Source organism: Emys orbicularis, chromosome 1 (assembly GCF_028017835.1).
Source record: "Emys orbicularis isolate rEmyOrb1 chromosome 1, rEmyOrb1.hap1, whole genome shotgun sequence".
Classification (NCBI taxonomy): domain Eukaryota; kingdom Metazoa; phylum Chordata; order Testudines; family Emydidae; genus Emys; species Emys orbicularis.
Window position 1 is genome coordinate 158,442,709 of NC_088683.1, and position 12,634 is coordinate 158,455,342.

Genomic DNA, 12,634 nt, shown 5'->3' on the forward strand with positions numbered 1-12,634 from the left:
TTTTAATTTAAAAAAGACCAAGAATGTTCAGTGTCTTCCTAATATAATATTTCTCTATAAAGGATGGTAACTGCCTCATGCTATCACAAATAGCTCTTCTACTCTTAATAGGAATATGTCTGGAGTGCCCTAAAATAAAGCATTTTTTAATTTATTTGGATACTTGTTAAGCTTCTAGAACGCTGAAAACTGGGAGCATGTTTGTTGGTGGTTGTGCAGCTGGGGTTCCAATCCATTACTGGAGCTTCTAAGCACTATGATAATACAGATAATAAAATGTGCTCATATAGGTCTAGTTAAAAGATAATGTACCATTTTCTATTGTGGACCATGATTTGTGTGTGTACTGTAAACTTTCATTCATTCTTCTCCTATTTCTGTAGGGTATAATACACATTCTGAGAATCTTGGGGCCCTTCTTAGGCAGCTTCTGAATCTTTCCAAAGTTGTTTGCATATTTAGCTGTGACTGAGGACCTTTCCCAGACCCGAAGAAGAGCTCTGTGTAGCTCAAAGGCTTGTCTCTTTCGCCAAAAGAAGTTGGTCCAATAAAAGATACTACTGTGATACTATGCCTCATATTCTTCGTAGCGATATTGTTATGATATTATGGCGTAACTATGATGTACTTTATGCAAGATAGGTCATGTGAGATATCATTGAAAAGGCTATGATTTACTGAATATGATTATCCTGTTTGTATGCATGTAGCATTTTGGTATCTGAAGTTAGGAATATTATCTATGCATCTATTACAAATGGGTTTACACCTTGGGAAAGCCCACTAGACAGAATGCAGTTGGTCTAGGTGGCTGGCTGGGAAGGGCTATTAGGGAGAACAATAGGTTTTAGAAGATGTTAATCTCTCTCCGGGGAGCCTTCCTGAGGACGTTACAAACAGCCTCTGACTCATGGCTGCTTTGGCCCTACAGAGGCATGTGACCAAGTCACCTGGTACCGGACTCCATCATGGAATACTAGTGTTTTTCTATTGAACAGTATGGGAACTAAAAGTTAGAGAAAAAGGGTTCCTGCCATATGCAAAAGCTATTTAAGACAGGGGAGTGACATTATCATGTTTCATTCTTCACTGACTCTCCACCCAAGAAGACTGCTGGAAACACCTGAGAAACAGACTGAACTGGGGGAGAAGGGCTGAATCCAGGCTAGTGAGATTTCTAGCCTGTGAAAGGAATACCTGTCCTGGAGTTTCAAGCTGCAAACAAGTGCAGCTTGCCTTCAAGAATCTCTGCAAACTGTCTAAAACAACATTCAGGGTGAGAATTCGCTATTCATATCCAATTTCTTTAATATATTAAAGCTTTAGATTGTGTTTTTGTTTTATTTGCTAGGTAATCTGCTTTGATCTGTTTGCTATCCCTTATAGTCACTTAAAATCTATCTTTTGTAGTTAATAAACTTGTTTTGTCTAAAACCAGCGTGTGGAAATCATGACTTGGGGCAGAAAGCTGTGTATATTCCTCTCCACATTGAGGGAGGAGGCGAATTTCATGAGCTTACGCTGTACAGATCTCTGTGCGGCACAAGACTGTATAATTTTGGGTTTACCCTCCAGATACTGTGTGTGCCTGTGAAGCTGGCTAGTGACCTAGCTGTATAGCCTTCCAATGCAGGGGCTGGTCAGAAAGCCTGACTGCATGTTGTTAGAGCTGGGTGTGTCCCTATCTGTGTGCTGGTGAAAGTGTTATGATAATGCTGGTGAAAGTGAGAGACTGGGAGTATGTCTGCAGCTTGTCACAGCATTGCAGGGTTTGTGGGAGCCCAGGCTGGTGGGTGGGGGACGCAGTGGTACCCCAGTTCCAGGTGGCATCCTGAGGGGGGGAACCCATCACAATTACCTCACCCACTTTGCTTCCCTAAGAATACAGTAGAAGTTTCCTCACTTACAATGTATGGTGCTGAAGAGGATGATAGGTATGTAGCCTTTCTAGAAAGCAAATTCTGGATGCAGTGTGTGTTCTACAGCTAATAATAGCCTGTAAGGTGAAACCAATACCAGTCTGCTTTAAGTGTCTGAAAGCGATGTGACACATGTAATAGGCAGTTTTGCTCCCAATGTGTTTGCATTTTAGGCATACGGTTATCAAATGACTGAAGTAATTGTAACCACATTGATTTGGGGAAGGGGAGGGAAAGGAGGTCATTGTTCTAGTAGCAGGTCATATACTACAATAGCCAGCTTCATCTATATTTTAGACAGCCACAGAATATAAGGCCAAGTTATTGCTGTTGCAAAACCTGAATCCTTTAACTGCTTTACTATATGTCCAGAAACTGAATGAAAGGAGGATGGGACTTTCAGTCAAATCCTAGTTGAAGTCCTCTACGTGTCAGTATGTGTTGGTGTCTTTCTGACTGGTGTAAGAAAGCTATTGGTCATTTAGGACCATATTTTCTCAAAACTTTAAAGTTCTGAAGTAGGCTCCAGACCGTTCAGGTCTCGTTAACTGTCTTGGAAGCTCAGCTGGGGTATTTGCTCTTGCTTGCTATAGCACTTACAGGAAAGCTGCATTTCCTTCAGCGTTAGTTTTTGATTTAATGTTCTGTTAAAAGGTGAATGTGGGTATGGAGAAGTAAAGGCAGCTTGAACATCTGATAACTTTTATGTCTGTAATAAAACCAAATCAGTAGAACCAAGTAATGGTTTTTTTGGCTCAGTTGAGCAGCTCAGGGTGTACCCTAGGTGGGACATGAGGTCCTACCTAATACATAGCAAAAATACTTGCCAAGGGTACAGCTTATCCAACCTAAGCTTGACTTTACGTTGTACCTTACTACCTTCACACAGCAGTTTATGGTCTTAATTCACACACTAGAGTAAACAGGACAGCTGTCTTACCTGTTGCATAGAAACATTAGTGGTGAGTAACCCAGCATTCAGAGTAAACTGTACAAACCCACACCAAGATTCTCAAGTAATTCTTTGGATAGAATGAGTGTATGATGTGGTTAGGGTTGATGAGGCAAGAGAGCCCACTTTCAGTGCCCAGGCCTGCCTTCTGCAAAATGAAAGCTAGTACAGAGTACAAGTTATTGGGAAGTGTCTTAATGTAATTTCCCTAAAACATTAGCACCTCTTTTCGCCTCTGCCTTCAAAACCTCACTACAGCATGGGAATTGGCTGTTTCATGGTAGTGAATTGACATTCGTCTGTAGTCAAGTCTCTGCAACTGCCTTGAATCAGCCCCAGCCAGTGAGTGTCTGAGCTCATAACCTCTGTGCAGCTCTTGAGCAAGTGCCACTGCAGAGGCTCGTTTATAGTTCAGTCTTTTCTGTCGAATTGCACATCCTCCCACAGAACATCTACCAGGGAGAGTGGCAGTGTGAGCAGACAGAAATAGAAACTGTATTGCTGCCAGGGTGGATTGATTTTAATCAAAGCAATTTAAATCACTGATTTTAGTTATGATTTAAATCAGCAAGCGGGAAATCTTGATTTACATCATGGATTGTTATGTTGTGTTATACATTTTTACTTTTCAGTTATTTTGGTAAACAAAAGTTGTTTCTCACTGGTTGGTAGCCATTTAAAACATGTTGATATCAAAAGCTGGCTTAGCACTTCAGTAAATTCTGATTCCAGATGCTTAGCCAGTGGCTTCCACCAGTTCAGTGGCTTGAGTCTCTTTAAAATTTGGAAGTGAACATGTCTGCTTAATGTTATTTTTGTATACGGTTTAAATTATTTTAATAGATTATACTGTAGTAAGTTAAGGTTAAACCTATTTTTTTTTTAAATTAAACTTAATTAAAACAAAGCTGATTTTAAATAAAATTCTGACTGCTTTTTTTTTTTTTTTTTACTCTTTTTAATTGATTTTTATTCCCCCTCATTGCTGCCTTGTCTAGCTTTAGAGCAGTGTTTCAAATGCTGGTTAAATGTTTACCCATTTAAAACAGAACTCTTCAGTTCCAATTTATTTTAAATGCCAAGATTAGAAAACAATTTTTATCTTGTCATGTAACTGATCTAATTGATGAAGGACAGCTGGATTGTTTAATTTGGGAATCTTTTGTTTAACAGATTGCCTTATTTAGAGTGTCTTCCTGTCTGCTAGTCTATTCATGTACTGCAAAGATATGAAATGACTAATGCCCCAACTCATGAGTGGGCTGTTTTTTGTTTTGCCTCTCAAGTAATTCTGCCAGCAGAGTCTGGTGGTGGTAGTAGGTGAGTGACTTAACCATTAAAACAGTGACAGGCTGCCACAGTAGGAAATGATGATCTCATACATTCTGCTGAGGGTTGGATGACTGTCAGTTGAGGACTGCTTTTGAATCGTCTTTGTGGGAGGTCGAGTAAGGATTCATCATGTACCTGGTTAGTGTAAAGTTCTCTTTACCTTCAGTTGTTACCTTCTTGCTGCTAGATATAAAAAAACAAAGTGAATATTATTTATTAACCACATCCTGCATGTGGTATAAATAAGTACCAGTGTTTATAAATGATTTGCCTAGCATGTTTGGCCCCACCATCAAGCACTGTGCCCACTAATCTCTCTCTATCTCTCAGGATTTATTCTGACATCCCAAAATGCTGAGCAGCTTTGTCACCATTTTTATTAAAAAATGGGGCATAAAAAAAAACCTGCCTTTAAAAAATCATTAAATCAAACTCTAAGTTCTCAAGCAGCAGTTTTTACCTTATGTGCAAATTTCGATCATTGATGGAAATATTTTTTCTTTGGTGTGTACAGCAAAATCGACATTTACTGATAAAAATTGAATCCTTGCAAACCTGCTTATAGCCATAGATGTTCACTTGCACTTTACAGTAGTAAACATACATAAAAGACACACTTTTGAAGAGCTTATTGTTTAAATCTCCATAATAGACAAACGATACAATCGGTATAACTTGTGTATGGTGATGCCGATTTGGATCTAAGCAGAACTTTGGAGCAGCATGCTTTTTTTTTTTAAAGAGGGATTTGAAATAGAAGGAAGGTGTTGTCAAGTGTGGATTAAAAAGCTTTTCCAGACTTAGTAGGAGGTGTAGGGAGACCAAGGGAGCAGCTAGAGCAGAAATGAAGTCCAATGTAGAGGGATGACTTCTATGTCATACATTGCTTTCAACTTGTCTCTTCAGCCAGAAGTTTCGTTCTCTGACTTCAGTTTGCAACTGTCTTTATTTCATAGGTTTTTGCTATGACATTCATCACCATAATAGGAGTGTCTCACATTAATTGATTATTGAAGTTATCCTCCTAACACCTCTGTATGGTACAGAAGCATTATCCCCAGTAGAGTTGGATGTCTCAGTCCGCTTCCTTAGCCCCAAGGTCATTCTTCCTCACTATCTATAGGTGGGACAAAACAAGGAGTCAGACTACTTTATTATGCTGTTCTGTAGTAAATATGTTCGGAGGCCTTGTTTAGTGAAAAGCCCTTCCGAGCACTTAATTTAGTTCCTTCTGCTGAGAAAACGGAACCCCAACAATATTTTGAGAGGAAGGGACGGTCCAATGGCTAGGGCCCTACTCTGGGACTTGGGAGAACCACTTTCAATTCTCTGTACCACCACAGACTTCCTGTGTGACCTTGGCAAATCATATAGTCCTGGTCCACACGTGAAAGTTTTACAGGTATAATTATTTCAGTTAGGAGTGTGACTCTTTTTTGGTTTAAAAAAAAAAATAGTTCTACTGTTTATAAGTGCTAGTGTAGGTGAAGTTATGCTGGTATAATGGTGACTGGTATAGCTACTTCCATTCCTTATTGGGAATAGCTCTACTGATATGAAATACCTTTACATCGTTAGAATTGCATTCATACAAGGAGGGTTATACTGCATTAACTGTACATCTGCAAAATGTGGTTAAATAGCACTTCTCTACCTCAGAGGGGTGTTATGAGGATAAGTATGTTAAAGGCTGTGAGCCATGGAGATGCTAATTTAATGGTGGAGGCATAAAAATACTTAAGATGTTTGGGGCTATTTTCCAGCTTAGTTCAGTTTCTTTAAATTTTGTGCACCAGTCCGCACTCTTGTGGGAAACAAGTCTTTCTTTTTTTCTAAAAGCAGATTTCTCCCCCTGGCTCCTGCTTGGCTTTGCTTAGCAGGAGAGAGTCTTTGCAGAAGCACTTTGGAAAGGGCTGGGGACTTGTGTAGTCTAGTGGTACATTCCCAACCTTTATATGTGGTTGGGCAGTGACAGTGTTAAAGTGCTCCTTCTTCAGGAAAGGAATTTTGCATTAGGAATGGGAGGCAGCACCTAACGCAGATTCCTTTTGCACCATGGGTTCTCCCAGATCTTACCATCCCAAAGGGATATGCCAGGGTTTGTCCTCATGCAGCCAGTGACTTAGCTGCCTCAGGCTTTGCTGTACGGTGCATTGGGGACCTGCTGAAAGGGGTATTTGTGCATGACACTAGTCTGCTTTTCTTTCAAGATCTTCACTTGGCTGGCAAAGCATTTGTGATTATCTTGGGGATGTCAGCAGAGCCATTTTTGAACCCACACTGACAGACTGCTCTTTACCATAATGTTGTTTTGCCATAAATCCTGCAAACAAGGTCAGGTAAGGAGAGGAAAACTCCCTCTCAGTGGGGCCCCATCCAGACAACCTGCTCCTGCATTCCCACAGGGTCATTTACAGTCAGATTCCATGTTCTCTCTTTCCTCTGTCACTAGCTGTAATCCAGTCAGCAGAGTGAAGGAACTTCCTGTGGATTTCTGCGTGTTTTGGGGGTGGGGGAGGAAGGGCTGCGTTACTTCAAAGATTGCTTTAAAGCCAAATGGTCCTTCTATGGTTCTTCCTATTGAAGTGTCTAAACAGGAGTCACTCCTCCTTCTGTGTTGTCAACTCTTGTGAATTTGTGAGTCACATGAGTTTGGCTGGCGCTGGACCCAGTCTCATGGTGATATGGGGTTTTGCAAATTTCAGCCCTGCCTGGTGAGGGTAACCCCTCTGACTGCCTTCTCCACTGTCCTACGTCTTGGGGAACAGCTGCTGCAGGAAGCAGTTGACACAGTTCTCACAGGTGGGGAAGAGGGAGCAAAAAGAGCCCAGCACTTCAGTGCAGCTGTGCTCCCGCCTTCCCTCTCCTGAACTGTGAGCAATAGGACAACACCTTTCTCTCCCCTCCATCTCCCCATATAACAGCAGGCCTGGGAAGGTGGAGAGCTAGTGAAGAGCTTCTGGAGCTGCCCCTCCCAGCCTGGAAGGGTCCTGCTGCAGGCTCTACCCTCAGACCTGGGGAGGGGGACAAACAGCCTCAGGAGCTGCAGAAGGAGCAGAGGTATGGGGGTGGGTGGGAATTGATTGCTGGCCCAGAAATGGGCAGATGTGAGGGTGAGAATTCCTGAAGCAGGGGACAAAATCATCTTATTGGAGCCATTGGGACTGCTACTTGACACACATGCTCTCGAGGGGTGAGCAGGGGGAGTTGAAATATCAAGATGGATGAAAACCACAATATAATCTTGTTAAAACAATTTCAGTTTTTGGAGGGGGTGGAGAAGTATGGGGGTCTGTCTCATGATTTTTGAATCTTTGGGGTTGTCAGTACTGCTACTTAGAAGACTTATTCTTATCCTTCATTTCTGCCATATTAACAGCCAACTTTTCTCAATAATTATGAAGATGATGATGTTCAGCGGCAGAAATTTAGATGCTTTGTGGAATTTCTAGTTTTGCCAATCCAAGCATGCAAAAATGTTGAGTAAAGGCCCTCAGAAGTCCATGAGATCTTAGCGATTTAAAAAAAAATCTATCTGTTTTTGAGTCTTTTTGAGGCAATGCCTTGTTCAGAATTAAACTTAAAATGTGTGTACAGAATTGCAAGCCTCCGCTATTTACTGCTTGGAGGGGGGATACCTCTTAAGTTGTCTTAAACCTGTGGTGAGGAACTTGCCAGTCTTTTCCTCTCTATACCCCTCTCTTTTCAATATTCTGCCTTGTTCTCTGCCCCATCCAGTCTCTTGCCCTACATTGTCCTTTCATGGTCTCCCACCCACCTCCTACATTAACTTGCCCCCATATTTACCTTTGTTAGCCCTATTCTTGCTAAAATGCTAAAGCTGGCTGTATGGGCTACACTTCCCTTTCCCCTTGAAATCATTTGATCTTTATCATATTCCTTGCTCCCTGTAATTTTGTATCACTCCTCAGTCATCTTCCTGCTCCTTATGTTACCCTGCCTCTCCCACAGTCTTCCTCCTGCATACCATATTACCAGATCTCTCTACAGTTGCCTGTCTGGTTCCCTAACCATATAGTTTGGGAGCTGCTATCTTCTCTCAAGGTTGGCTACCATTTTTGTTGTTTCTATCTCTATTTGGGCAAAGCCTGACTTCCATATGTAAAAGCTGTAGGATACGGGGAGCTATCTCTAGTTAGGTCATAGTGCTACTTCACCCCCATTTAAAGTAATAGAAGATTGGGCTATTTGAATAAGAGCAAAATTCACCAATTTAATATAAGAAAATAGGAGATTGCTAGAAACAAAACACCTAAGATTATGAGGCTTGTGATAAAATCACAGATTTGGCATATGTTGCCTTTTTTTCTTCCATGCTGGTTAAATTCTGAATTTATAGGTCAAGATTTTCAAAAATAGGTTCCTAAATCCATATTTAGATTCCTAAATGAGTGGCCTGCTTTTTCCTCAAATGCTGATCACACATTTGAATTCAATAGGAGGTGTTGGACTGGCAGTTTTTGAAAAACCAGGCCACTGATTAACAGACAAGGTTGAAAATCTTGTACCTAAAGGTTACTTATATGTTTGCACACATGCCCAGCACAATATGGCCTTAATTTTGATCAGGGCCTTAAGGTGCTACACTGATATAAATAATAATTATCCCATGTATCAACATCTCCTTTAAGCATTTGTTTAGTTTAGTGAGCTCTTACTGGCCTGGTTGGAGACCAAAGGCGTTCACATGTTCATATCCTGGATGACTGGCAGACATCCTTCCTTGAGTGGCAACTTCCTTCCTTGGATAGAAAACTGCAGCCAGCTTTTTCAGATGTAGATCTCTAGACAGTCCTTCTGAATTCCAGATGTGGCTTAATCTCTTGGGGTGGGGAGTCTAGATGGTAATTCATTTTGTTTTTATAACAGAGGTTCACCGTAAGAGGCATTGGAAACATTTATCAAAACACCTTTGTGCTATTCTACCTACACACCCTATCTTTAAAACAAAATACAAAAAAAACTGCTCTGGCAGGTAAAGGTTTGTAGTCATGACTCAAAAGCAGCAGGATTTTTAACCGGATTGTACTTTTGAGGCACTATTTTTAGATTGACTTCTGTTTCTTTTGTTTTAAAAAGCATCCTTTCCAAGCTGCAGGGGGCAAAATTCTTGTCTCACTTACTTGCCTGGGAAGCTCTCTCTTAGCATAATGGTAAATGTACATTGAATACGCTGGGAGTTTCAATGCCAGGGTTAGTGAGTGCTGAAGATACATTGGCTGCCGTGGTATCTGAGCCCTGGTCTACACAACAAATTTATGTTGATTATAACTACAGCAAATCCATGCCCTTGAGCAACATAGTTACACTGACTGAACTTGTAGTGTACACAGCCATGTGGGGAGGTGAAGGACGTACGCTGATGGAAGAAGCTCTCCTATTGGCATAGGTAGCATGTTCACTAAGCTGTGCTGCTGCAGTGCTGTAAGCGTACACAAGCCCTGAATATTATTACCTGATAAGCTGCTGGTGGTTTTCCAATACTACTTTTGAGAAGGGCGCAGAATGAGTTAAACAAGCTCAAACTAGCCATGGCAGGTGGGAAATGTATTGAAGTTTACTTGGAAGAAGAGTTGCTGTGTCCCTTTGAACTTACAGGTTCATCTGACTAGGGTAGAAACTTCTTCCTGAACAGAGAGGGAGTTTCCATTCAGTGATCTTGTAGATCAGCAGCATGATTATCTTTATACTGTGTCTCTAAATGCTAGCTTGGATGCTGGTTTTGGATGATAGTGAATAGTGCTGCTTTTACAACTTAGCTGCAGAATTGCCTGTCTGTTTTCCTCACTTTCCACTTGATGGAGCTTTTCTGTAAGTCATAGTTCAGTTTGGGTCAGTAGTTTTCAACCTTGAGATCACAAAAGTTTTGTGACTCATCCTGATGTTATGAAGATCATGAAATTTTCTATATAATGTGACGGGGTCAGGCCAGACAGCTACAGGAGTGTGATGGGGAAGGCAAGTATATTAGCTCCAGGATAAGCAGGTCCCTTTTCCCTTGGTAACTGAGCATGGGTTGCTTCAGTTTAATTATGACACCTGGGGCCAATCTAGGGGCCTGCCAGAACCTGTTAAGAGCCTCCCTTCCAGCCAGATAGGGGCACTTGATAGGAGCTGTGGGAGGAAGGCAAGCTACTGGAGAACTGGGTGGTGCAGATGCTGGCAAGCATCTGGAGGGAAACCCCACCGGTACGGAGGTGGGCAAACAGCCCTTCCGGGCCCCAGAGGTCTGAGGGAAGAGACCCCTCCAGATGGGAGAGACTGAACCAGGTGTCTGGTCTGTTGCCACCACGCCCGGAGGGGCTAACAGAGACTAAGAGGCTCCCCTCGTCTTCTCCCCCACCCCCACCCATGTTGTCAAGGAGGCTGGGGGGGAACCCTGCTCAGGCGAGGTGTGGACACCAAGCCCAGGGGCATGGGGAAATTGAGGGAGAGGGATATCCTGGCCCGCTGCTAAGCGGAAGTGCGGAACCCACTGAGGCGGAGAAGGAGCTCTGTCACAATAATCGAAGCTATTATTTTTTAAAAATAAATAAAATTGGATTGTAGCCTTCTTGGTTGCAGAGACAACCTTCCAAATGTAAACATTCAGTAATAATATTTGACTGTATGGAACTGGGAAATATGCAGTTAATTGATAAATAGATTATACGGTTAGAAGGGACCATTGTGTTAATCTGGTCTGTCTTTCTGCATAGCACAAGCCACAGAATGTCCTGAATTAATTTGTTTGAACTAGAGCAGATCTTTTAGAAAAAAGTCCAGTCTTGATTTTAAACTGCCATGATGGAGAATCCACCACAACCCTTGGTAAATTGTTCCAGTAGTTAATTACCCTCACTTTTTCTAAAATGTTTTGCCTTATTTCTAGTGTGAATTTTTGTAGTTTCAACTTCCAGCCATTGGATCTTATTCATAGATTCATAGATTCTAGGACTGGAAGGGACCTCGAGAGATCATCGAGTCCAGTCCCCTGCCCGCATGGCAGGACCAAATACTGTCTAGACCATCCCTGATAGACATTTATCTAACCTACTCTTAAATATCTCCAGAGATGGAGATTCCACAACCTCCCTAGGCAATTTATTCCAGTGTTTAACCACCCTGACAGTTAGGAACTTTTTCCTAATGTCCAACCTAGACCTCCCTTGCTGCAGTTTAAGCCCATTGCTTCTTGTTCTATCCTTAGAGGCTAAGGTGAACAAGTTTTCTCCCTCTTCCTTATGACACCCTTTTAGATACCTGAAAACTGCTATCATGTCCCCTCTCAGTCTTCTCTTTTCCAAACTAAACAAACCCAATTCTTTCAGTCTTCCTTCATAGGTCATGTTCTCAAGACCTTTAATCATTCTTGTTGCTCTTCTCTGGACCCTTTCCAATTTCTCCACATCTTTCTTGAAATGCGGTGCCCAAAACTGGACACACTACTCCAGCTGAGGCCTAACCAGAGCAGAGTAGAGCGGAAGAATGACTTCTCGTGTCTTGATCACAACACACCTGTTAATACATCCCAGAATCATGTTTGCTTTTTTTGCAACAGCATCACACTGTTGACTCATATTTAGCTTGTGGTCCACTATAACCCCTAGATCCCTTTCTGCCGTACTCCTTCCTAGACAGTCTCTTCCCATTCTGTATGTGTGAAACTGATTTTTTCTTCCTAAGTGGAGCACTTTGCATTTGTCTTTGTTAAACTTCATCCTGTTTAACTCAGACCATTTCTCCAATTTGTCCAGATCATTTTGAATTATGACCCTGTCCTCCAAAGCAGTTGCAATCCCTCCCAGTTTGGTATCATCCGCAAACTTAATAAGCGTACTTTCTATGCCAATATCTAAGTCGTTAATGAAGATATTGAACAGAGCCGGTCCCAAAACAGACCCCTGCGGAACCCCACTCGTTATGCCTTTCCAGCAGGATTGGGAACCATTAATAACAACTCTCTGAGTACGGTTATCCAGCCAGTTATGCACCCACCTTATAGTAGCCCCATCTAAATTGTATTTGCCTAGTTTATCGATAAGAATATCATGCGAGACCGTATCAAATGCCTTAAAGTCTAGGTATACCACATCCACAGCTTCTCCCTTATCCACAAGACTCGTTATCCTATCGAAGAAAGCTATCAGATTGGTTTGACATGATTTGTTCTTTACAAATCCATGCTGGCTGTTCCCTATCACCGTACCACCTTCCAAGTGTTTGCAGATGATTTCCTTAATTACTTGCTCCATTATCTTCCCTGGCACAGAAGTTAAACTAACTGGTCTGTAGTTTCCTGGGTTGTTTTTATTTCCCTTTTTATAGATGGGCACTATATTTGCCCTTTTCCAGTCTTCTGGAATCTCTCCCATCTCCCATGATTTTCCAAAGATAATAGCTAGAGGCTCAGATACCTCCTCTATTAGCT

At 41.8% G+C, this 12,634-nt stretch overlaps 1 protein-coding gene across 5 annotated transcripts in view; it reads left to right on the forward strand.

Annotated features, from left to right (window-relative positions):
- GSK3B (glycogen synthase kinase 3 beta) overlaps nucleotides 1-12,634 on the forward strand; it is a 239,934-nt gene that overhangs the window by 31,502 nt on the left and 195,798 nt on the right. The gene's annotated exons all lie outside the window — the stretch shown is intronic.